Genomic DNA, 22,317 nt, shown 5'->3' with positions numbered 1-22,317 from the left:
TTTGGTCTCCCAGGACACGTGGCAGTGTCTGGAGACATTTCTGCTTGTCACACCTGGGCCTGGGGGAGCAAAGGTTGTGCTCCTGGCACCAAGTGGGGGACAGACTGGGATGGCTTGTGTATAGGCACAGAGTGGACAGCCTCCACCCCCGTGAGGAATGGGCTTGCTCCAAATGCAGCTGGTACTGAGGCCAAGAAGCTCAGCTTCAGGCTCCGTGAGCCATTTCATCCCGGGTGCTTCATTTTACCCCGTGGCTGGGCCACGGGTAAGGCCCGATGCGCTCAGGTCCATCTGGCGGTTTCCATCAGGCCCCTGGTGCCGAGCACAGCCCGTGGACCTTCCGTCTATTCTGTAACTTGTGGATGTGAGCACGAGACGTATTCACTTAAGGTCAGAAGACGGATTTGCGCCTTTGCTATGCCACCGTCCTCTGTCATTGGCTTAACAAACAGTTACAAAGTACCCTCTCTGTGCTGGATACGGCGTCTGACCACGCTGTCTGGTGCCCGCAGTCCAGGAGGAACCCTGGAAGTGAGCAGTGAGCAAACGAGCAGGCAGATGCCCCTTCCAGGATGGCAGTGTGGTGGGAAGGAAAAAGAGCCTGCAGGCAGCATGCGGTGGGCTGTCTTCGTTTCCCAGGGCCGCTGTAACCAACAGCTATGGGCTCGGTGGCTTAAAACACCAGAAACACACTCTCTCATGGGCTGCAGGCCAGAAGCCGGCATTCAGGTGTCCGCAGGCTCCAGGACGGACCCCTCTTGCTCCTGGCATCTCAAGCCCTGGACTCCCCGCCTCAAAACTCACCCCTGGGGGCTGCAGCTCACAGGGCTCCCTCTTCTCCCCCTCTCCCCATCTGTGGCAGTTACTGTTGGGGCTCTGCCTTTGGTCCCACATGGAGTGTGTCTCTTGCAGCCAAGGACGATGACTTACTGTCTCCATTTTCCCAGCACTTAGCACATCCGTCTACAAGGATGGCACTCAACTGATGGGTGATGAATGAATGAGTGAGATTCATCCTCCAAGGAGCTGTGAGCCCTGTGAGAGCTTATGCTTCCACAGCTGGGACTCAAGACCGCCTGCATCCAATTGGGGGTGTGACCCTGGTGAAGTCATTTAACTCTGTGTCAGCTTCCTTGTCTGCAAAGGGGGCATAATACTATGGCGTACCCTAATCTTAGTTATAGGAGATGTGATAAATCATGTAAAATGCTCACTGCATTCATGAGGTGGCCAGTAAACGTTAATTATTGTTAATATTACTTAGGGCCAGAGGTGTGTAAAACCTTGGTTTTCTCTGCTGGGACAAGGTAAGTCAGCTGTGTGCCCCCCCTTGCTGTGGCTGCCTTTAATCCTCCGGCCCAGCTTCTCCAGCTTGGGGTGTAGCCTTAGCGGGTGTGGGGCTGAGAGGCAGTTGGAGTAAAGCTACCCAAAACCCTGGTGTGCTGACCTGAAACACCAGTTTCTTCCGTAGTGAGTAATTTCACCTTTTAAAAAGGATCAAGACAGTGGCAGTGACATGACAGAATAGAATGGAAGTGTGTGCACATTTTAAAGTCAGCTGGTCCAGTGTCAGCACACTCGTCAGTCTGAGGCCCCAGCTGCGGTTGCCGGGGCGCACAAGCTGCAGGCAGGCTGGGCCATGGCCTGCTTGAGGCAGTGGTCTGATGAGGCAGCTCCTCACACGCTTCCTTTTTCCTTACACAGAAGCTTCTGCAACTCCTGAGCCCCCAGGCTGGGTTTTAAACCAGAGTAGGCCCTGGTGGCAAGGGCTGATGCCCAGCAGCCGACCTCGGAGGAAATGCATTTGACGGAGGCCAGAAAAGTCCAGCCTTCACCTTCCTGGCCTTTTTATGTTGGAACAAGGCCCATCAGTTCTGCTGGCCCCTGCCAGTGGTGACTTGGTTTCACTGAGCACCTGCGAGTCTGGAAGAGTTCCCTGCCTGCCTTGGTTACATGGGCATCACCCTGACCGATCCTGCGCACTCCACGAGTCACCTTCTCCCGCTTCCACTACTTTCCAGATGAGCAGCAGAGACAGAATGCTGTCCCTCAGCGCCGCATCTTGCACGCCGTGTCCAAGCATGTGAGCTACGGCTGCACCCGGCCACGGCCTTGCTGCTCGTGTGGTTTCAGGCCCCGGGTGGTGGCAGGAGAGCCCGGCCATCTCCTCTCTCTTCTTGTCGCTGTCCATCCCCGGCTGGCCAAGCTCCCCCTCACTGCCGTCTGACGTGTGGGGCAGCTGGCAAGCAGCAGGGAGAGTGTCTTCCCAGCACTTTGAAGGGCCAGTGTGATGGTGCTAAGACCCTCCAGCAAAGCCTCCAGGTCAGGATTTCTCCACCCCCTGATGCATGGGGCCGGACCATTCTCTGTGGTGGGGCTGCCCCGTGCATGATAAGCAGGGGGTTTAGAGGCCCCTGGATGCTGCCCACTGGTTGCCTACAGTGCCCCTGCCCCAGATGGGAACACCAAAAATGCCTCTAGGCAAAGGCAAGTGGCCTTGGAAGTCGTGACTGCCCCTGGTCAGACCCACTCAAAGACACTGAGGGCCAGACCAGGGCCAGACCATGCGGGGCGGGGCACAGACGTGCAGGTCGGTTTAAAGAGCTTAGATGGGAAGGGAGCCTGGTGGCAGGCCTGGCTCACCCAGTCGAAGGCTTGGCCCGGGCCCTGAGCAGGCCCCGCCGTGGCTTCCGAGTCTCTGGTCCCCGCAGGAGGGCCTGGCTGTGCAGCTGGCTCACCCGTCTGCACCCTGATGGCTCTCCTCTCAATGTCCCAGGGTTCTTCTGGAGACCTGAGACCCTTGGCTCAGGGGTGAAGGGCTCTCGTAGAAGCGGGTGTTATAATTTGGCCAGTGCCTGTCTCTCTTCTGGCTGGAAGCTGCGCTATTACTTTCCTCCTCTTTTTTGTGCATATGGTTGAGGTACTCGAATAACAAGGTAAGAAGTATGTGGAAGTTCAGGCCGCCACCTGCAGTAGCAGCGCCCGTGAGGCTGGCCGGGTGAGGGTCTGTTGACCAGGAAGCCCTAATGGCCAAGCGTCTACCAACAATCATCATTTATAGATCAATTTAGCTCACCTGCCCCAATTTTCTTGTCATGCCCGCAGGTCCCTGACTGCACGTGTGGAACATTTGCTTCTGACTTACAAAACCAAGAACATGAAAGGCTGCCCCTTGCGGACGCTGTGAGGACCGGCCACTCCTTACGCAGTTACCTGCAGGCAGGTATGACGGCATGTTTGACTACCTGTTGCTCGTCCTTTAAATATTTCTTCTGATGTGTTAAAATTAGCCTCTCCCTAACCACACAAAGAGAAAGGAATGTCCTTTTTAAGCAAATGTGTACAGGAAGCTCGCATTTGTCTGGACCAGTTCAAAGTGGTCCCATCTGCAGTCAGGGGTGTACACCAGGTGACCTTGACAGGCGGCATCCAGACTTAAGATGTTAGAATTCTCCTCTTTTGATTGGGGAAGAAAAAAGACTTTCTTGAGACTTCAGAGCAGCTGTAGCACAATGGAGATTGGAGAGACGGAAGGGGTAGAAGGACCTGAGGAACCGGGGGCGGGACGGTGGGTCCGGCTCTGAGTCGGGGTGTGGGTGTGAAGGGCGAGGACATGGTTTTGCACAGAAAGACATGATTTAACTTCTCATGAGGATTCTGTGTGCTGGCTTTCTGCCTCGGGAGGAGGCTCGGTTTGGTCGTTCCCATGCTGCCCTGCTTCAGGCACAGCTGCCTGAGGCTCTGAGGGCACGAGGGTGGGAGCAGGACTCTGGGCCCTGCCAAACTCCAAGGGCCAAACTCATTAAAGCGCTGGTAGTGAGCTTAGGGGAAATCAGCCTTGTTCATTTTTCTTCTCTGATCAAACAGAAGTCCCCAGAGACCTACAGAACTAATTTGAAGCAATAGAAATAAATTAAAATAAGGCCTTTGGGGATGTTCCTGGTCTTGAACTTCACCTGCAGCCATCAGGCCCTACCCTGACAGCCCAACTGCTGGGAGCTCTGATCGAGACACTCTAGGCGACCTTGGCTTCCAGGGCTGGGGTGGGCAGAGTGTGGAAGAGACGTGTGAGGCCACTGTCTCAGGGTACATGTGTGGAAGGAAGTGCTGAGAAAGGTCACAAAGACCAGTTTTTTTGGACTTTTAATATTTCAAGGGTGAGCGCTGCACTCAAAGCAGAGAACAGAGAAGTGATGCTGCCTGCACAAACTTTTGATCATGTGTCATGGAGAATAGAAGTAGCAGGTGTCATGGTGGTGAAGCACGTGGATTTCACATTAATCAGAGCGGGTCGTATGCCAGATTTGTCGGTTCGCGTTTGTGGAACTTCATGCAAGTTGCTTTAGATTTCTAAGCCTCAGTTTTACTCACCTGGAAAGTGGGGATGATGAGAATAGCATCAGCTCCCTCGTGTGCTATGCCAGATTGCTAGTAAACAGCTAATAAGCAGAGATGGCACTGGTGAACCCAGGGTCAGAGGCTGTTGTCTAATCCCAGCTCTGCCCCCTCACTGCTGAGACTCTTGTTTGGTTACTTCCTTACCTGAGTCTCATCTGGGAAAAATTAAAAATAAAATTAAAAGTAAAAATTAAAAAGATGTGGGCAGAGGGAGAATCACCTCCAGGTTTGGCCTGGAGACACAGAGATAATGGAGAGGAAGCTTCCTTGCAAAGGGAAATGCCGCAGACAGGGGAGCAGCAGCCGACGGGGTGTGACTGACCCGGGGCTGAGCATCCTCGGCCTTCTTCCCTGCTGGGCCCTCCACCCTCCAAAGATGGTCTTGCTTTTGCTGACCCCAATTCTCCCCCTCCCTGTGACTCAGGAGGTGGGGGTCGAGAGGGCAGGACCCAACGGAAGGACACTGTAGGGATTCTTGCTGGCAGGGACAGCCCCAGGTTCACCTGTGTTAAGTAGAATTTGGGGTGCAGGTAGCAGTGGGAAAGGAAATTCAAAGATGCTGTGGTGGTTGGAGAATTCACATAAGGAAGGCGTGAGGCAGACGAGAGGCAGAAGAGAAGATGACTTTGGGGTACCAGGAGATTTATTTGGGGTTTGGTAGGTGAGAAATCTCGGGGGTATGAGGTGACTGGGGAGGACAAAGAATGAGGAGAAGGGACGCTTTGGGTTACTAAAAGGCTCCCTCTTAAATGTGGAGAGAAGTGAACAAAAAGATTGCAGTTCTTTCTTATCACTTTTAGTTGCTGGAATGTGCTTCTCTGAATGTGATTCCATGCCAAGCCCGGGCCACGTGGGGCACGGTGTGTATCAGGGCACACTGCAAGGGCGGTACAGAGCCAGCCTCTGGGGCGTGGCTTTTACCAGGGGTGCAGGGGGGTAGGCAGTGTTTTAGAGCTTACCGAGTGCCTGTCTGAGCATTTCCTCCTTTGAATTCCTCCAGAACACCATGAAAGAGGCTTGTGTGGATTTTTTATGCGTGGATTCTTAGGGCTGTGCCTTACCCTCGGCTGCTGTGAGAGCAGGGTTCTGGGTCCCCTGTCATGAATGCTAAGTTTTGGCCATTCACTAAATGTTAGGTTTTATTATTGCATCAATCATTTGGTTTATTCATTTGTTGAAGGAATGTATGTATACATGCATCCTGTGTCAGGCGCTGCATAAGGAAAGCAGACATGCTCAGGCAGAGCTTGTCTGGAAGTCCTGGAAAAGACTGGAAGGCTGAACAGGAATCAGTGATGAGAGCAGCCGGGACGCAGGGGGTGGGAAGTCAGGGAAGTGGAAAACACCTAGTGTGTCAGAGCCTGGCCGGGGGGAGTACAGTCTGCAGCCATGTGCTCATTTTAGGTTCCGTCTCTTAAACTATACACCGAATGGCAGAGAGACCAACCTGTCTGTCCATAATAAACTGCAAATAATTACATTTTATAAGTATAATTTACCAAAAGGCAACAAGAAGTTTTTTTAATTTACTGGTCATTTTAACTGCATTTTCCCACATGTGTCATTGATCTTTGGATTTTTAGTATTTTGTCTACAGTCCATGTTAGGAGATACCAGAACCCAGCAGTCTCTGTGTTGATCTATTTTTCTAAAGATGAGTTATTTCTCAGATAAACACCTGATAATGACATGTTAATTGATAAACTGATGAAATAATTTAACTATCTCCTTAAGTGTATTCTTTCAACAATAACATGATATAACCTCCAACATCTAGGTTCTTTTAGAATCGCCCCAAGTTAGCTCCATTTTAAAGCAGAGAAAATGGAGGTATAGAGTGATTCAATGATGTGTCTGTGGTCCCCCAACTGAGGAGGGTCAAACTTGGGGGAGAAGCCAGCCCACACAATTGCCTTAGGGTACCGGGGTGAGGGACTTTTCCATCCCACGCTCCAAGTGCCCTTTCTCTCCAGTGGAAGGTCTGCCTGTTTGCTGATGTTGGTGCTGGGAGGGGTGTATGTGCAGGGGACCCCTGCAGAGCTGCTCCATTATGCAAACTTGATTATCCTGTCTGACATGATTGATGTCAGCAACCATTGTGAAATGAAGTTTGGGAGACAGAGTGGGAAGGACAGCACTTGTAATTTTTAATAATCATCCTCGTTTACATGTTGCGGGGAGGCGGTGGAGGGGGAGAAGCAGGGCGTCCGACTCTGAACCCTTCAGTGGACTCTGTCTGTCGCGGTAAGAATTGCAGAGAGGGGGAGTACTGCCCATGGAAGCTCAGGGTCAAGTTAGGGCTTCCTGGTGAACAAGCTCCTCAAGAACCTCAGAAACTCTGCACCATAAAGCCAGACTGAGAATGACTTTGGGGCCAGTGAGAGTGGGACCCCCTGATGTTTATTCATCGGTGAACCTGGTACTGCAGGGCTTGGTACCCAGCAAGTGCCGGCAGCGTGATGGCCAATTCCAAGCTTAATAAAGAGCCTTCCTGTGTAGTTTCAACAGCGCATGAATTGTGTTGTCCACTCCTTCAAGTTCAAAATTCTGCATCCAACTACCTAGTCAGTTTCTCCCTTTGGATGCCACATGGCCAGGCCAGGCCAGATAACGCCCTCAAAGATGACTTCTATGAAGCCCAGTGAATGGCGCCACTACCTACCCAGCCTCCCAAGCAGGTGACGCCTCAGCATCGTTTCCACCCCACATATCTACTCACTCGCCAAACACCACCTCTTCCAATTCCGCGCTGTCTCTTGAATCCGCACCCTCTGTCTATCTCCACCATCAACTCTCCGGACCATGCTGCCATCCTATCTTCCGTTGACAGCTTCCACAGTCTCCTGATTGGTTGGTTTCCTGTCAATTTGTTTTCCGTGTAGCAGTCAGAATGGCATCTAGCCAACCCCTACTGGAAACCCATCCATGGCCTCTCAGGTCAAAGTTCAAGGTTCTCATGTGGTCTGAGGCCCTGGAGGTCTGGTCCTCACCAACTTCCTCGCCCCCATCTCCCACCCTGTCCCTGCCTCCCTAATTCAATCTCCTTGTTTTCCTCTGGGTCTTCCTCACACTCAGCCTTCACCCATGCTGACCCCCCACCCAGAGCACCCTTCTCTGCTCACTTGTCTGGCCAGCGTGTGCTCAGCTGCCGGGTCTCACCCTGACAGCTGGGTCTTCGGTGGGGACCTCCCTGAGTCATAGGAAAGCAGACCCTTAAAGCCCTCGCTGTGTGCCACGTAGTCCCCCAAGCACCTGGCAGTGCTGGCTTCTTTAATCCTTCTAGTAATGCTATGGCATAGATAACATCGTGTGCAGTTTGCAGAAGGGGAAACTGACATGCTGAGGGGTAAATGAAGAGCCAGGGTTGAGATGCAAGCATCTCAGCCTCCAGCCCAGGTTCTGACCCCGACTCCAGTCTCTTGACCCAGACTGCGGCTGCTGATGCGTGGCCCTGTACCTTGCATGACCCAGGACTCACTTCTGCTGCGCCCTGATTCTCCCTTGGGGTCAGTGTCCTGCAAAGCTAAAGCCTCACCTGGGAAGGACTGTCTTGCTCACTGCAGAGTCCCCAGGGCCTGCACCAGGCCAGCACACAGCACATTTGTAGGAGAGGACACTTGAAGATGGCTTTGAATTGGGTGAATAAATGTTTAAAGCCCCTGCCTCAGCACACTGCTGTTGGACCTCTTCCCCAGCGTGTTTCAGACTCAGGGGCAGGAGCTGGGCTGTGTGTGGGAATTCTTGACGCATCAAAGGGCTTTATGCGTGCGAGGTGGAATCTCCCCACATGAGGGGTTGGATGAGGTCCTGCAGGCTGGAGAACAGCCCTCCTCGTGTTTGGTACCCGTGGCCCCCTGCCACCTCTCACCTCTCACGTGGCAGGCTAAGCCTCTCCTCTCTAGAAAAGGGAGGTGTCAGTGGTTTGTTTTCTGCCAAAAGCAAAAATTGCCTCTTGTCAGGAGAGGGAAGCCGAAGCCTTCCTGGGGGTGGGCAGTGCTGGCTGCTGTGTGCCAGACAGGTCGCTACGGGTAGCTGGAGATGTGGGCATGATGTGCGGTGGCCTGGAGAGCCACTGGGAGGGCCCTGGGGGAACCTCTGCTCAGGAGCAGCCACCATGAGGGGCAGGCCGAGCCTCTGCCCTGGAGCTCTGTGACAGCCCAGCATCAGGGGGCCAACTGCCTTGGGTTGGGGTCCTGCCCCTGAGGCCCCACTTCTGCCTGCATCTGGCACCTGTGAGCCCAGGTCCTTGAATATACCTCAGGGGCAGGGGCAGCAGTAGTGCCTGAAGTTGATCTGCTGTCCCTGGGAAAAGTGGGGGATTATCTGCAGATTAAAATTGACCTAAGGGAAAGTAAAGGGGTGTGGCATCTAAATGGGGGTTCATTCCAGGTGGGCTAGTCAGTGCACCTGAAGGTCCTTCATGGGGCTCACCAGCGTGTCTTGGGTGTTGACACATGCGGTCTGGGTGGGGGTGGGCCTGCGGGCAGATCCTCGGTTTGGATGGGCGCTGGTGAGGGCTGCCTTGGGGCTGGGTGGGCACGAGCAGGGTGATGTGGGGCCACAAGTGCTCGAGCCCTGTGCTGCTGCCCGTGGGCTTTCTCCACTCACAGCTGCCTCATCCAGGGCGCTTTTCATGTCTGGTTTCAGGGGCTTGGGAAGCTTGCTGTGCCGGATACATTTGGATTTGTGTCTTGAGCTCAGACCTGAACTCTTCCTGCTCTTGGGGAGGTCAAGCCCTTTTCTGGGCCACGGAGGGGCTCGGTGGAGAGGGGAGGCAGGAAGCCCTCCTAGGAGCGGGTCAGGGTGGAGGGCTGTCCTCGTCCAGCGACCATGTGTCTATTCAGTTCCTCTGCAGGTGATCCCCTCCGCCCAAGGGGTCCTGCTTCCACCGTGGGTCCTCAGAGGGTCCATTCCTCAAGGACACGGAGGGCCCAGCCTGCCCAGAGAGAGCAAGTGGCTAAGGAGCAGGGGCTGGGGAGGAGGGCGAGGAAAGGCCCCCTAAACCGAGCTCAGCGTCTTCACAGGAGGGTCACTCCATGATTAATAGCAGTGGGCAAGGCAGATGTGACATTAGGAAACTTGAATTAGAGCATGTGACTTAGACATGTCATGGGAGGCCTGTGGGTAGTAATAATGCATTTTCATGATACTTCTAACCAAAAAAACCAAAAGGCTTGTTTTGAGTCATGAACAGCTGCAGACACTGTGCTGTCCCTTCTGTCGTCCTGAAGGTCACTTCCCTAGTGGGGCGAGGCACCTGGTCAGGCTCATGTTAGCTGTTATGGACTTAAAGCACGAGGTTAAATTAGGGGCCGTGGCTTTCAGGACCTCACTGACAGTCGTGTTAGTCTGTTTATACTGATGATGGCACTTCTTTACTGGTGGCGGGGCTGTGCCCAGGCACCAAGCAGACAGCTTACGCTCATCATCTCAGGCGGTCCTCCGACAGCAGGCACGCATTCTTGTACTCATTTTACAGCCGAGGAAGCTGAGGCCCAAAGCCGTTTGCAGACTCACCCAAGCTCATTTGCTAGGACAGGATGTGGTTGAGCTGAGCCTGGATCTTGGGGCTCCAGAGCCCCACTCTGAAATGCTAGGTACCTCCTCTTGGGGCATCTGCTTGGGGTGACTCTCAGCCCAGTGCTCGTGGCTGCTGGGATCAAGGGAGGCCTGAAGCATGGGGGGTCAGCCCGCTGGCACTTCCACAAAAGGGTGGCAGCTGGATCGCACTGCGTTTCTGACACGCGCGTGCCTGTGTGCAGGAGTCCAGGCGAGGAGCAGGGTGAGGTCTTTGCCCTGGCGGGGTCCCTCCACTGGATGCTGCAGTGTGCATAGGGGTTGCTGCTGTGACTGGGCTCTGGGAGGCTGTTGGGGGTCGGGGTCAGGTTCCAGCTGTCTATGGGCTCGAGGCCAATCCTGGAGAGGGTGGGGAGGGAGACTAATGAGGTGATGCCCCATCTTGCCCGCCATTCCCTTTGCCTCACAGCAGCCAGAATCATGCTTTCTGACATGTCTGAGTGTGATTGCGCTGCCCCTTTGCCCAAAAGCCCTCATGGCACCCCACCTGATAGAGGGAAATTATGTCCATGCCTTGACCCCTGAGACCCCCTGGGATCTGGCTTCTGCCTTGTCTCTGACCATTCCCCTTACTAACCCTTGCAGCCCAGTGGTCTCCTTGTGCGGCTCCTGCCTCAGGACCTTAGCATGTGCTATTCCCTCTGTCTGGGGCGCCTCACCCTCAGATAGCCTCATGGCTGGTTCTTCATTTCCCTGGCTCTGTCTCAGCTCAAATGCCACCTCATCAGAGAGCATGTCCCTGGGATCATATCTAAAATGACACCCTGCACCCTGTCTCTGGCATGCCCTGACCCTTTCGGCCTGCACTGTTGTTCTGCACAGCACTTGTCCATGGGGAGACCACCAGGGGAGAGCCTGGACCTCACTGTGGTCACTGTGGTAACCCTGTGCCTGGAACTATCCCGTAGTAGGTGCTCGTGAGTCCGTCTGGCTTCAGTAAATGAGGGAATGAATGAGAAGTGCCTCCCTTGGTGCTGTGTGGTGAGCAGTGAATCAATATTAGTGGTTCCCTAATAGTTTTTTTTTTTTTTTACAGTTTTTCATTATCAGTTGAAGGTTTATAGTTATGGCACAGAATTTTGCTGTTAAAAGCCATAAGGAATTCTGAAACTGTCTACAAAACCAGTATGTGTTCATAACTTTTCTAATGTTAAACTGGTACTTTTTGTATAAAACTTAGAAAATACATTATTTACACAGGAAAATAAAAAATGCCTGTAATATTTTCAACATTTCTACCCCATCACTTAAGGTTGGATAGATGTTTATAATTTTAGCCTTTCATTTTTTTTGCTTTTGTTTTTTTAATTGTGGTTAAACACACATAACATAAAATTTGCCATTTTACCAGTTTTTAAGTGTACATTTCAGTGGCATTAAGTACCTTCATGTTGTTGTGCAACAGTTACTTTTCAACCCCACCCAATTCCTCCTGCCTTTCATCTCTGTTAGGACAGGGGAGTTTCCCGAGGAGGAAGGCAGACCTCCCCACCCGCGTGTGCCGGCCGCAGCCAGATCGGAAGGAGGTGCAGGGGCACCAGGGTGCCGCCACTCACCTAGGCTGGGCGCCCGTCCATTCACGTGCCCCTCTGCAGGACGGGCCATGTGACTTGCCCCTGGGCCCTCTCCCCCTTTGCTCTCCCCTGCACCGCGGGGCGCCCCGCTTCCCAGCTAGCTGGCCTCAGCCAATGGGCTGCATGCATGGGAGAGAGGAGCTGGGGGAGAAGTCGCCCGGCTTCTCTGCTCTCCCGGGCGCGGGGAGGTGCCTCCAGCACCGGCTGTGGCTCCCACTGGGCAGCCACCCCGCCTTGCTTGCACGTTGGCCAGCACAGCACAGCCCTGCCCCGACTCCACCTCCGCAGCACGGCCTCGGCATCTGCGTCCTGATGGTGCCACCTCTCCCGCGCTTCTGCTCTAGGCCTAGGCTGTTCCGCAGTGATGGAGAAGCAGAAGAGCCAGTGAGAGGGGGAAGGGAGGCAGGGATTAGGGACACCAGGAAGCCACGCCCTCCTCCCGCTGGATCTGCCCAGAAGCCGGAATGCAAGGCTGACCTGGGCTGGTTTCTGTTTCCCTGATGGACCCCGAATAACCATCTATACGCTGAGCATGTTGACCCAGGCCTGTCAACCAAAACACCGACCTCCTTGGGGCAAGGATGTGTTCCGGGAAGGGCATGTCACTTAATGAAGCCAATCAGCAGCAAGGAGACTTAATTCTGAGTGTTTTGCTTGAATTACGGGGAGGCTGCCGCTCTTCTCCTGACCGAGATGCTGAGACGGTGGGGACCAGGAGCCGCTGCAGGGCAGCTTCCTGACAGCCCAACGCATCGTCTGGGGCCTGTGAGTCCTGAAGACAAATCTCCTGAACTTCGCTGAATGCAAGCAATAGCTTTCTCTTTCAAACGTAGGCCAGTCTGGCTTAGAATTTATCACTTGCAACGGGAAGAGTCTTAGTAGATGGTCTCACACAGAACGGAGGTCACCAGGCGGTGGGGTGAGCGGGAGGACCTGAGCTGGCATCAGCTAAAACTGGTCCTGGGTCACAGCTCCCTTTAATTTGTTCATCGTCCTTGAGCAAGTCACTTTCTCTGGGACCTCAGCTCCCTCCCCTGTAAACTGAGAGGTGGACTGGCCTTCCAGCCCAAAAGTAAACCGCTCTACAGTGTAAGGAATGTGTGGAAGTCTCCAGATGTCATCGTGTTCCCTGGTCCACCACGCTGCTCCTCTCCACTCACCCCCCTTTTAAGTGAGATAGTTCAATCCAGCTCTGTTTATCTGCAGTGGGCTAATTAATTCAGGGTTGCTCTCCTTAGGGGCAGGACAGTCAGTGTGTGTCACAAGCCTGGGATTTGAGGAAAGGGGGATGGTGGGAAAGGTTGCCGAAAAGACTACTAGATTTTCCCAGGATCAAGACTTGACAAAAGGCAGGCTCCAAAGAAAGAGGAAGTGCCCACTGCCTGCTTAAAGGCTGAGGCTATTATTTTTAATAAGAATGCGCTCACTTATCTGCAATATTTATTGCACAGTTATTCCCATTACTGGTTAAGCATTTATGTACATTTTTTATTGACTCCTCACAGCATCCACCCAGGTGCACAGGTACCATCCTTGTCCTGGCTATACAGACAAGAGCACAGGTCTTGGCCAGGTTGAGGGATAGGTTGGGGGAGCCGGTGTGTAAACCGTGACCCTGGAGCCTGTGTTTTCAGTCATCATACTACTCTTGGGGATTTTCTCTGACTTAAAAAACATCCTCCTCTGCTTCTGGTTGTAACATGAGATTTATCAGAGCCTGTATTTTTTTGGGGGGGGGTATCATTAATCTACAGTTACATGAGGAACATTACGTTTACTAGACTCCCCCCATCACCAAGTCTCCCCCACAAACCCCATTCCAGTCACTGTCCATCAGCATAGTAAGATGCTGTAGAATCACTACTTCTCTTCTCTGTGTTGCACAGCCCTCCCTGTGGCCCCCCATCATACATGCTAATCATGATGCCCCCTTTCTTTCCCCCCCCTTATCCCTCCCTTCCCACCCATCCTCCCCAGTCCCTTTCCCTTTGGTAACTGTTAGTCCATTCTTGGGTTCTGTGATTCTGCTGCGGTTTTGTTCCTTCAGTTTTTTCTTTGTTCTTATACTCCACTTATGAGTGAAATCATTTGGTACTTGTCTTTCTCCACCTGGCTTATTTCACTGAGCATAATACCCTCTAGCTCCATCCATGTTGTTGCAGATGGTAGGATTTGTTTTCTTCTTATGGCTGAAAAATATTCCATTGTGTATATGACCGCATCTTCTTTATCCATTCATCTACGGATGGACACTTAGGTTGCTTCCATTCCTTGGCTATTGTAAATAGTGCTGTGATAAACATTGGAGTGCATATGTCTTTTGAAAACTGGGCTGCTGCATTCTTAGGGTAAATTCCTAGAAGTGGAATTCCTGGGTCAAATGGTATTTCTATTTTGAGCTTTTTGAGGAACCTCCATACTGCTTTCCACATGGTTGAACTAATTTACATTCCCACCAGCAGTGAAGGAGGGCTCCCCTTTCTCCACAGCCTCGCCACCATTTGCTGTTGTTTGTCTTTTGGATGGTGGCCATCCTTACTGGTGTGAGGTGATATCTCATTGTGGTTTTAATTTGCATTTCTCTGATGACTAGCGATGTGGAGCATCTTTTCATGTGTCTGTTGGCCATCTGAATTTCTTCTTTGGAGAACTGTCTGTTCAGCTCCCCTGCCCATTTTTTAATTGGATTATTTGCTTTTTGTTTGTTGAGGTGCATGACTGCTTTACATATTTTAGATATCAACCCTGTCATTGATGAATATATTCTCCCATACTGTAGGATGCCTTTTTGTTCTATTGATGGTGTCCTTTGCTGTACAGAAACTTTTCAGCTTGATATAGTCCCACTTGTTCATTTTTGCTTTTGTTTCCCTTGCCCAGGGAGATACGTCCATGAAGAAGTCACTCATGTTTATGTCCAAGAGATTTTTGCCTATTTTTTTCTAGGAGTTTTATGGTTTCATGACTTATATTCAGGTCTTTGACCCATTTCGAATTTACTTTTGTGTATGGGGTTAGACAATGATCCAGTTTCATTCTCTTACATGTAGCTGTCCAGTTTTGCCAAAACCAGCTGTAGAAGAGGCTGTCATTTCGCCATTGTATGTCCATGGCTCCTTTATCATATATTAATTGACCATATATGTTTGGGTTAATATCTAGACTCTATTATGTTCCACTGGTCTGTGGGTCTGTTCTTGTGCCAGTACCAAATTGTCTTGATTACTGTGGCTTTGTAGTAGAGCCTGGAGTTGGGAAATGAGATCCCCCCCCGCCCCCCACTATATTTTTCCTTCTCAGGATTGCTTTGGCTATTCAGGGTCTTTGGTGGTTCCATATGAATTTTAGAACTATTTGTTCCAGTTTGTTGAAGAATGCTGTTGGTATTTTGATAAGGATTGCATTGAATCTGTAGATTGCTTAAGGCGGGACAGCCATTTTGACAATATCAATTCTTCCTAGTCAAGAGCATGGGATGAGTTTCCATTTGTTAGTGGTCTCTTTAATTTCTCTTGAGAGAGTCTTGTAGTTTTCAAGATATAGGTCTTTCACTTCCTTGGTTAGGTTTATTCCTAGGTATTTTACTCTTTTTGATGAAATTGTGAATGGAGTTGTTTTCCTGATTTCTCTTTCTATTGGTTCATTGTTTGTGTATAGGAAAGGCACAGATTTCTGTGTATTAATTTTGTATCCTGCAACTTTGCTGAATTCCGATATTAGTTCTAGTAGTTTTGGAGTGGAGTCTTTTATGTACAATATCATGTCATCTGCAGATAGTGACAGTTTGACTTCTTCTTTAGGAATCTGGGTTCCTTGTATTTCTTTGTTTTGTCTGATTGCCGTGGCTAGGACCTCCAGTACTATGTTGAATAATAGTGGGGAGAGTGGACATCCCTGTCTTGTTCCCGATCTCAGAGGAATAGCCTTCAGCTTCTTGCTGTTAAATATGATGTTGACTGTGGATTTGTCATATAAGGCCTTTATTATGCTGAGGTACTTGTCCTCTATACCCATTTTCTTGAGAGTTTTTATCATGAATGGATGTTGAATTTTGTCGAATGCTCTTTCAGTGTCTATGGAGATGATCATGTGGTTTTTGTCCTTCTTTTTGTTGATGTGGTGGATGATGTTGATGGATTTTCTAATGTTGTACCATCCTTGCATCCTTGAGATGAATCCCACTTGGTCGTGGTGTATGATCCTCTTGATGTATTTTTGAATTTGGTTTGCTAATATTTTGTTGAGTATTTTTGCATCTATGTTCATCAGGGATATCGGTCTGTAATTTTCTGTTTTGGTGGGGTTTTTGCCTAGTTTTGGTATTAGAGTGATGCTGGCTTCATAGAATGAGTTTGGAAGTATTCCCTCCTCTTCTATTTTTTGGAAAATTTTAAGAGAATGGGCATTATGTCTTCTCTGTATGTCTGATAACATTCCGTGGTAAATCCATCTGGCCCATGGGTTTTGTTCTTAGGTAGTTTTTTGATTACCGATTCAATTTCGTTGCTGGTAATTGGTCTGTTTAGATTTTCTGTTTCTTCCTTGGTCAGTCTTGGAAGATTGTATTTTTCTAGGAAGTTGTCCATTTCTTCTAGGTTTTCCAGCTTGTTAGCATATAGATTTTCATGGTAGTCTCTAATGATTCTTTGTATTTCTGTTGGGTCTGTCGTGATTTTTCCTTTCTCGTTTCTGATACTGTTGATATGTGTAGATTCTCTTTTTCTCTTAATAAGTCTGGCTAGGGGCTTATCTATTTTGTTTATTTTCTCAAAGAACCAGCTCTTGGTTTCACTGATTATTTTCTATTGTTTTATTCTTCTCAATTTTATTAATTTCTTCTCTAATCTTTATTATGTCCCTCCTTCTGCTAACTTTGGGCCTCATTTGTTCTTCTTTTTCCAATTTCAATAATTGTGACTTTGGACTATTCATTTGGGATTGTTCTTCCTTCTTTAAATAGGCCTGGATTGCTATATACTTTCCTCTTAATACTGCTTTTGCTGCATCCCACAGAAGTTGGGGCTTTGTGTTATTGTTGTCATTTGTTTCCATATATTGCTTGATCTCTATTTTAATTTGGTTGTTGATCCATTGATTATTTAGGAGCATGTTGTTAAGCCTCCATGTGTTTGTGGGCCTTTTTGCTTTCTTTGTGCAATTTAGTTCTAGTTTTATTCCTTTGTCATCTGAAGTTGGTTGGTAGAATTTCAATCTTTTTGAATTTACTGAGGTTCTTTTTGTGGCCTAGTCTGTGGTCTATTCTGGAAAATATTCCATGTGCACTTGAGAAGAATGTGTATCCTGCTGCTTTTGGGTGTAGAGTTCTATAGATGTCTATTAGGTCCATCTATTCTAGTGTGTTGTTCAATGCCTCTGTGTCCTTACTTATTTTCTGTCTGGTGGATCTGTCCTTTGGAGTGAGTGGTGTGTTGAAGTCTCCTAGAATGAGTGCATTGCAGTCTATTTCCCCCTTTAGTTCTGTTAGTATTGATTTCACATATGCTGGTGCTCCTGTGTTGGGTGCATATATATTTACAATGGTTATATCCTCTTGTTGGACTGAGCCCTTTATCATTATTTAGTGTCCTTCTTTATCTCTTGTTACTTTCTTTGTTTTGAAGTCTATTTTGTCTGATACTAGTACTGCAACACCTGCTTTTTTGTCTCTATTGTTTTCATGAAATATCTTTTTCCATCCCTTGACTTTTAGTCTGTGTATGTCTTTGGGTTTGAGGTGAGTCTCTTGTAAGCAGCATATAGATGGGTCTTGCTTTTTTATCCATTCTGTTCTTCTGTGTCTTTTGATTGGTGCATTCAGTCCATTTACATTTAGGGTGGTTATTGAAAGATATGTATTTACTGCCATTGCAGGCTTTAGGTTTGTGGTTACCAAAGCTTCAAGGGCAGCTTCTTTACCATGTAACTGTCTAACTTAATTCACTTATTAAGCTATTATACACACAGTCTGATGATTCTTTATTTTTCTCCCTTCTTATTCTTCCTCTTCCATTCTTTATATGTTGGGTGTTTTATTTTGCACTCTTTTGTGTTTCCTTTGACTGCTTTTGTGAGTAGTTGATTTTATTTTTTGCATTTAGTTAGTATTTGGTTGGTCTGATTTCTTTGCTGTGATTTTATTTTCTCTGGTGACATCTGTTTAGCCTTAGGAGTGCTCCCATCTAGAGCAGTCCCTCTAAAATGCCCTGTAGAGGTGGATTGTCGGAGGCAAATTCCCTCAACTTCTGCTTGTCTGGGAATTGTTTCATCCCTCCTTCATATTTAAATGATAATCATGCTGGATACAGTATTCTTGGTTCAAGGCCCTTCTGTTTCATTGCATTAAACATATCATGCCATTCTCTTCTGGCCTGTAAGGTTTCTGTTGAGAAGTCTGATGATAGCCTGATGGGTTTTTCTTTGTAGGTGACCTTTTTTCTCTCTCTGGCTGCCTTTAATACTCTGTCCTTGACCTTGATCTTTGCCATTTTAATTATTATGTGTCTTGGTGTTGTCCTCCTTGGGTCCCTTCTGTTGGGAGTTCTGTGGGCTTCCATGGTCTGAGAGACTATTTCCTCCCCCAGTTTGGGGAAGTTTTCAGCAATTATTTCTTCAAAGACACTTTCTATCCCTTTTTCTCCCTCTTCTTCTTCTGGTGCCCCTATAATGTGAATATTGTTCCATTTGGATTGGTCACACAGTTCTCTTAATATTGTTTCACTCCTGGAGATCCTCTTATCTCTCTCTGCATCAGCCTCTCTGTGGTCCTGTTCTCTGATTTCTATTCCATTAACGGCCTCTGGCACCTCATCCAGTCTGCTCTTAAGTCCTTCCAGAGTTATTTCTGTATTCTCCCTTCTAACTTGATCCTTTAGCTCTTGCATATTTCTCTGCAGGTCCATCAGCATGGTTATGACTCTTATTTTTAATTCTTTTTCAGGAAGATTGGTTAAATTTATCTCCCCAGGCTCCCTGTCAGGGGTTGTCTGGGTAATTCTGGACTGGACCAAATTCTTCTGCTTTTTCATGGTGATAGAGGTAGTCGTAGGCAGTTGGTGCTGAGCCTGTATATATGGACACTTCTACTAACATTTCCTGAATCCTAATCACAGTTGTGAATGCTGCCCGTCAGTGCCCATTCCCCACCTTTGTGGCTGACGCTGCTCCCTGGCCTCCAGTTTCCTGCCTTCCTACCATCTGTGTCCGGGCCACTCTGGGTGGTGGATCCCCTGGGAGCTGCATCAGCAGAACTTGAATGGGAGAGCCTGGATCCTGGTTAGAGCAAGGGAGAAGAAAGCACCTAGGACTTGAGGCAGGGTCTGAGTCCCAGGACTTGTCGCTGACTGGGTACCAAATGCTTGCTAATGAAAAGCATCAACTGCACCTTTGCATGCAGTTTAAAAAAGGGAAGCCAAAGGTAGATAGCTGGGTTCTGGAGGTAGGAACACTTAACAATTTTGAGCATGAGCTGTGGAGCAGGCAGAGAAAATTCCTCTCCTGGCTCTCCAATCTGTAAGCTGAGGCCTCACTGGACCTCCTTACTCAGATTCTCCCACTGCAAATTGGTCTCCCAGGACCAACAAAGCGATGCACCTGTGGCCTTCAGCACCAAGGCCATAAGAACAAGCATCCCTGAGCACCCTCGGTTAGGGATGCTGAGCTGTAGCTGCTGGTACTGTTGTCGTTATTGTGTGTTTGCTGTTCTGCAAACAGTCTTATTTTATTCCTTTAGCACCAGGTACCTTTGGTCCACCAGCTGCCCTTCAGCAAGTGCTGTTCAAGGGTTCCTGAAGTTGCAGGCAGCCCTCATTCTCCTCAGTTCACTTTCAATTACCTTTTAATGGGAGAGAGATAAAGTGAAATTACAGCCTTGGGTAGCTGCTTGCTTGGGAGGCTGGGAACAGCCCAGGCCCTTTGCATCATATACTATAGCTGCATTTACAGTCCCAAGAGCAAAGGACAGATCACAAATCAGATCGTTTATTGCTGCTGCTAGCTCAGCGAGGAGAAAATTCCTGTGGGAGGAATGGCGGGGGCTCTGGCTATGAGTGTAACACTTTGGCCCTAGGGCTGCTGAGGACCAGGCCAGGCATGACAGCAGTATTGGCTTATGAGCACAGTAAATGAGAGCCACCACGCACTGTGTGTGTGTGTGTGTGTGTGTGTGCATGTGCGTTCTATCTATATATATTCTGTTCATCAATGAATCTATGTGTGAGATGGTGAGGCTTTCTGACCAAGAGTCTGTAAACATAAAATGCAGTTGGCAAAAAACCTCACAATGAGTGAAAGTATATTAAGAACCTACAGGCCTCTTGTCTTATCTGTGACCTTCAGGGCTTTGGTAGTTGGCTTTTAAGGGAAGATGTTAGGAGAAGCTGAGAAGCAAAATCTTTTCTCCTCCAAACCCCAGGGGGCCTGAGTCAGCAGGCACTTGGTTTTATTCCCTCAGGTGCGATCTGGGCATCAAGTCATGGTTGGATTTTGGAGCTTTCATAGACCAGCCTGTTTTGTTTATCAAAGTCTCTCTATTGCCCAGCATGCAGCTTGGGGCGATGTACTGTGTGCTTGCAGGACAATGTATTTTCTATATAATTTTTGTGAGCCACTACTGAACAAGTGATGTGTTCCGAGTTTAGAAAATTGTGTGGGTCCCCTTACATCATGTTACAGTTGTCTTATATGTGACATTCACATACACAGAAACCCCATCCAAAATTATAATAGTTATTTTCTAACCTCAAACATAGTTCTGAAAAACTCAAGAGGAGAGTAGTCTCTCTACTCAGATAGTTACAGTTTCTGTTGCTTTTCCTTCATTCCTGATGCTTTGAGTTTCCTTCTGTTTGAAAGAACTTCAGCATTTCCTGTAGTGAAGACAGGCTGGCAATAAAGTCTCTTCGTTTTCCTCCATCTGAGGACAACTTTATTTTGTCTTTATTCCTGAAGGATATTTTCTCTGGATATAGAATTCCGGGTTAAGAGTTCTTTCCTTCCAGCTCTTTAAACATACTGTGCCACTTCCTTCTACCCTCCATGGCTTCTGAGAAGAAACCATTCGGACCATTGCTCTTGTATGGATAATACATATTTTTCCATTTCAAGATCTTTTTCTTTGTTATTAGTTTTCAGTAGTTTGATTTGAATGCATCTGGGAGTATATTTCTTTGGGTTCATCCAATTTGGAGTTTATGGAACTTATTAAATCTCTTGGTTTATACCTTTTGCCAAATTTGGGGAGTTTTCAGCCATTATTTCACCAATTTCATCAAATAATTTTTCAGCCCTTACTCTCTTCTCTCCTTTTGGGAATGCAAGGACCTAAGTCTTAGAACATTTGCCACTGTTCCACAGGTCTCTGAGGTTCTTTCAGTTTTTAAACTCATTTTTTTCTCTGTGTTGTTCAGATTGAATCATCTGTTTACCTTCAAGATCACTGATTTTTCCTTCTTCATCTGTATTCAGCTTTTGAGCATATCTGGCGATATTTTTCACTCTAGTTATTGTATTTTTTTAGTTCTAAAATTTCCATGTGGTTCTTCTTTACATGTTCTCTTTATATTTAAAAATTTCTCCTTTTCTAGTCATTTTAGACATGCTTGCGATTGATTCTGGGGGAGATATTTTTACAGTAATTGCTTTATGGTCGTGGTCATAAAATGTCAACATCTGTGCCACCTTGGTTTTGGTGTCTTGATGATTTTTTTCCCAGGTGAGCCAAGATTTTCCTGATTCTTTGTTTGCTGAATGATTCGGGATTGTATCCTGGACATTCTGATGATTATATTGTGAGGCTCTAAGTCTTGTTTATGGAGACTCATGGAGAATGTTCACATTTTGTTTTATCTGGCAATTGAACTGGCTCGATTCAGGCCACAAGTTCCAACCCAGCTTGGGTGGCAGTTCCAATCATCAGCTCGGTTTTCAGTCTTTCCATGGTTCTCAGATCTGTCCCGTGTGTGACGCCTGAGTCCAGTGACTAACAGGTCAGCTCTCAAATTAATGAGTGTGTGGAACAAGATCTGGTCCCCCTGCATGCAGCTTGGGCTCATACACACCTTAATGGGGCTGTTTCCTCAGTTTCCCCCTCTCTGCAACTTCCACGGGTCTTACAACTCCCTGGGGGGTCTTCTTTTCCCCTCCATCTGGTATGCTGGGTCTTTAGCTGCCCCACTTTGCTGGGTACGCCTGTGATTGTGTCCTCACTGGGTCCAGGTAGGGGGAGGGCAGACAGGAAAAGCAGCAACAAGGGGGTCCCCATCCTCGGGAGCCACAGCTTCCCGACCAGGAGAAGAGATCTCCTCTGTCAGAATTTGGCCTTTGTGGGCCCCTAATACTGCCACTGCTGACTACGTGCAGCAGAGAGGATTTTTGCACCCCTTTAGGGCCTTGGAGTGCCCGTTCCTATTCTTCAAGTCAAAACCGAAGTCTTTCCCTCAGATTCTCTCTGTCTCCTGAGGCCCACTCCCTGCACTCAGGCTATGCAGGTATCAGGCTGAGGGTTCTTAAAAAAAAAGAAAAGTACTCTAACTGCCAGTTCAGTGGTACTTCAAATTCCGATCTGTGGCGAAGGGTGTGTGTATACACATGGTGGGGGGGTGGGCTTGGAATTATGGCCTCCACCAGATGCAGGGTGAGCTTTCATAAGTCTAAATGGCAGAGATTGTTTGATGGAGGAAAGAGGCCCCCCGCTGATCCTGTCTAGTGATACCCAGGGCTGTGTAGGCTGCTTGCAGAGCAAAACCTCTGTCTCCCTCCAGATAGTGTTCTG

The 22,317-nt window shown here is 48.6% G+C and overlaps 1 long non-coding RNA gene across 4 annotated transcripts in view; it reads left to right on the top strand.

Annotated features, from left to right (window-relative positions):
* The window catches only part of LOC140849740 (uncharacterized), a 183,756-nt gene that overhangs the window by 12,038 nt on the left and 149,401 nt on the right, over positions 1-22,317 (top strand). For 2 of the 4 annotated variants that reach the window (XR_012131913.1, XR_012131912.1), the window contains exons 2-3: positions 1,705-2,322; positions 3,106-3,223. This is a non-coding gene — a long non-coding RNA (uncharacterized lncRNA). The remainder of the gene's footprint in view (positions 1-1,704; positions 2,323-3,105; positions 3,224-22,317) is intronic. The other 2 variants (XR_012131914.1, XR_012131915.1) reach the window with 1 other exon arrangement.

The sequence above is a fragment of the Manis javanica genome, chromosome 5 (assembly GCF_040802235.1).
Source record: "Manis javanica isolate MJ-LG chromosome 5, MJ_LKY, whole genome shotgun sequence".
Lineage (NCBI taxonomy): Eukaryota > Metazoa > Chordata > Mammalia > Pholidota > Manidae > Manis > Manis javanica.
Note: the sequence above shows the minus strand (reverse complement) of the source record. Positions and strands in the feature narration are given on the sequence as shown.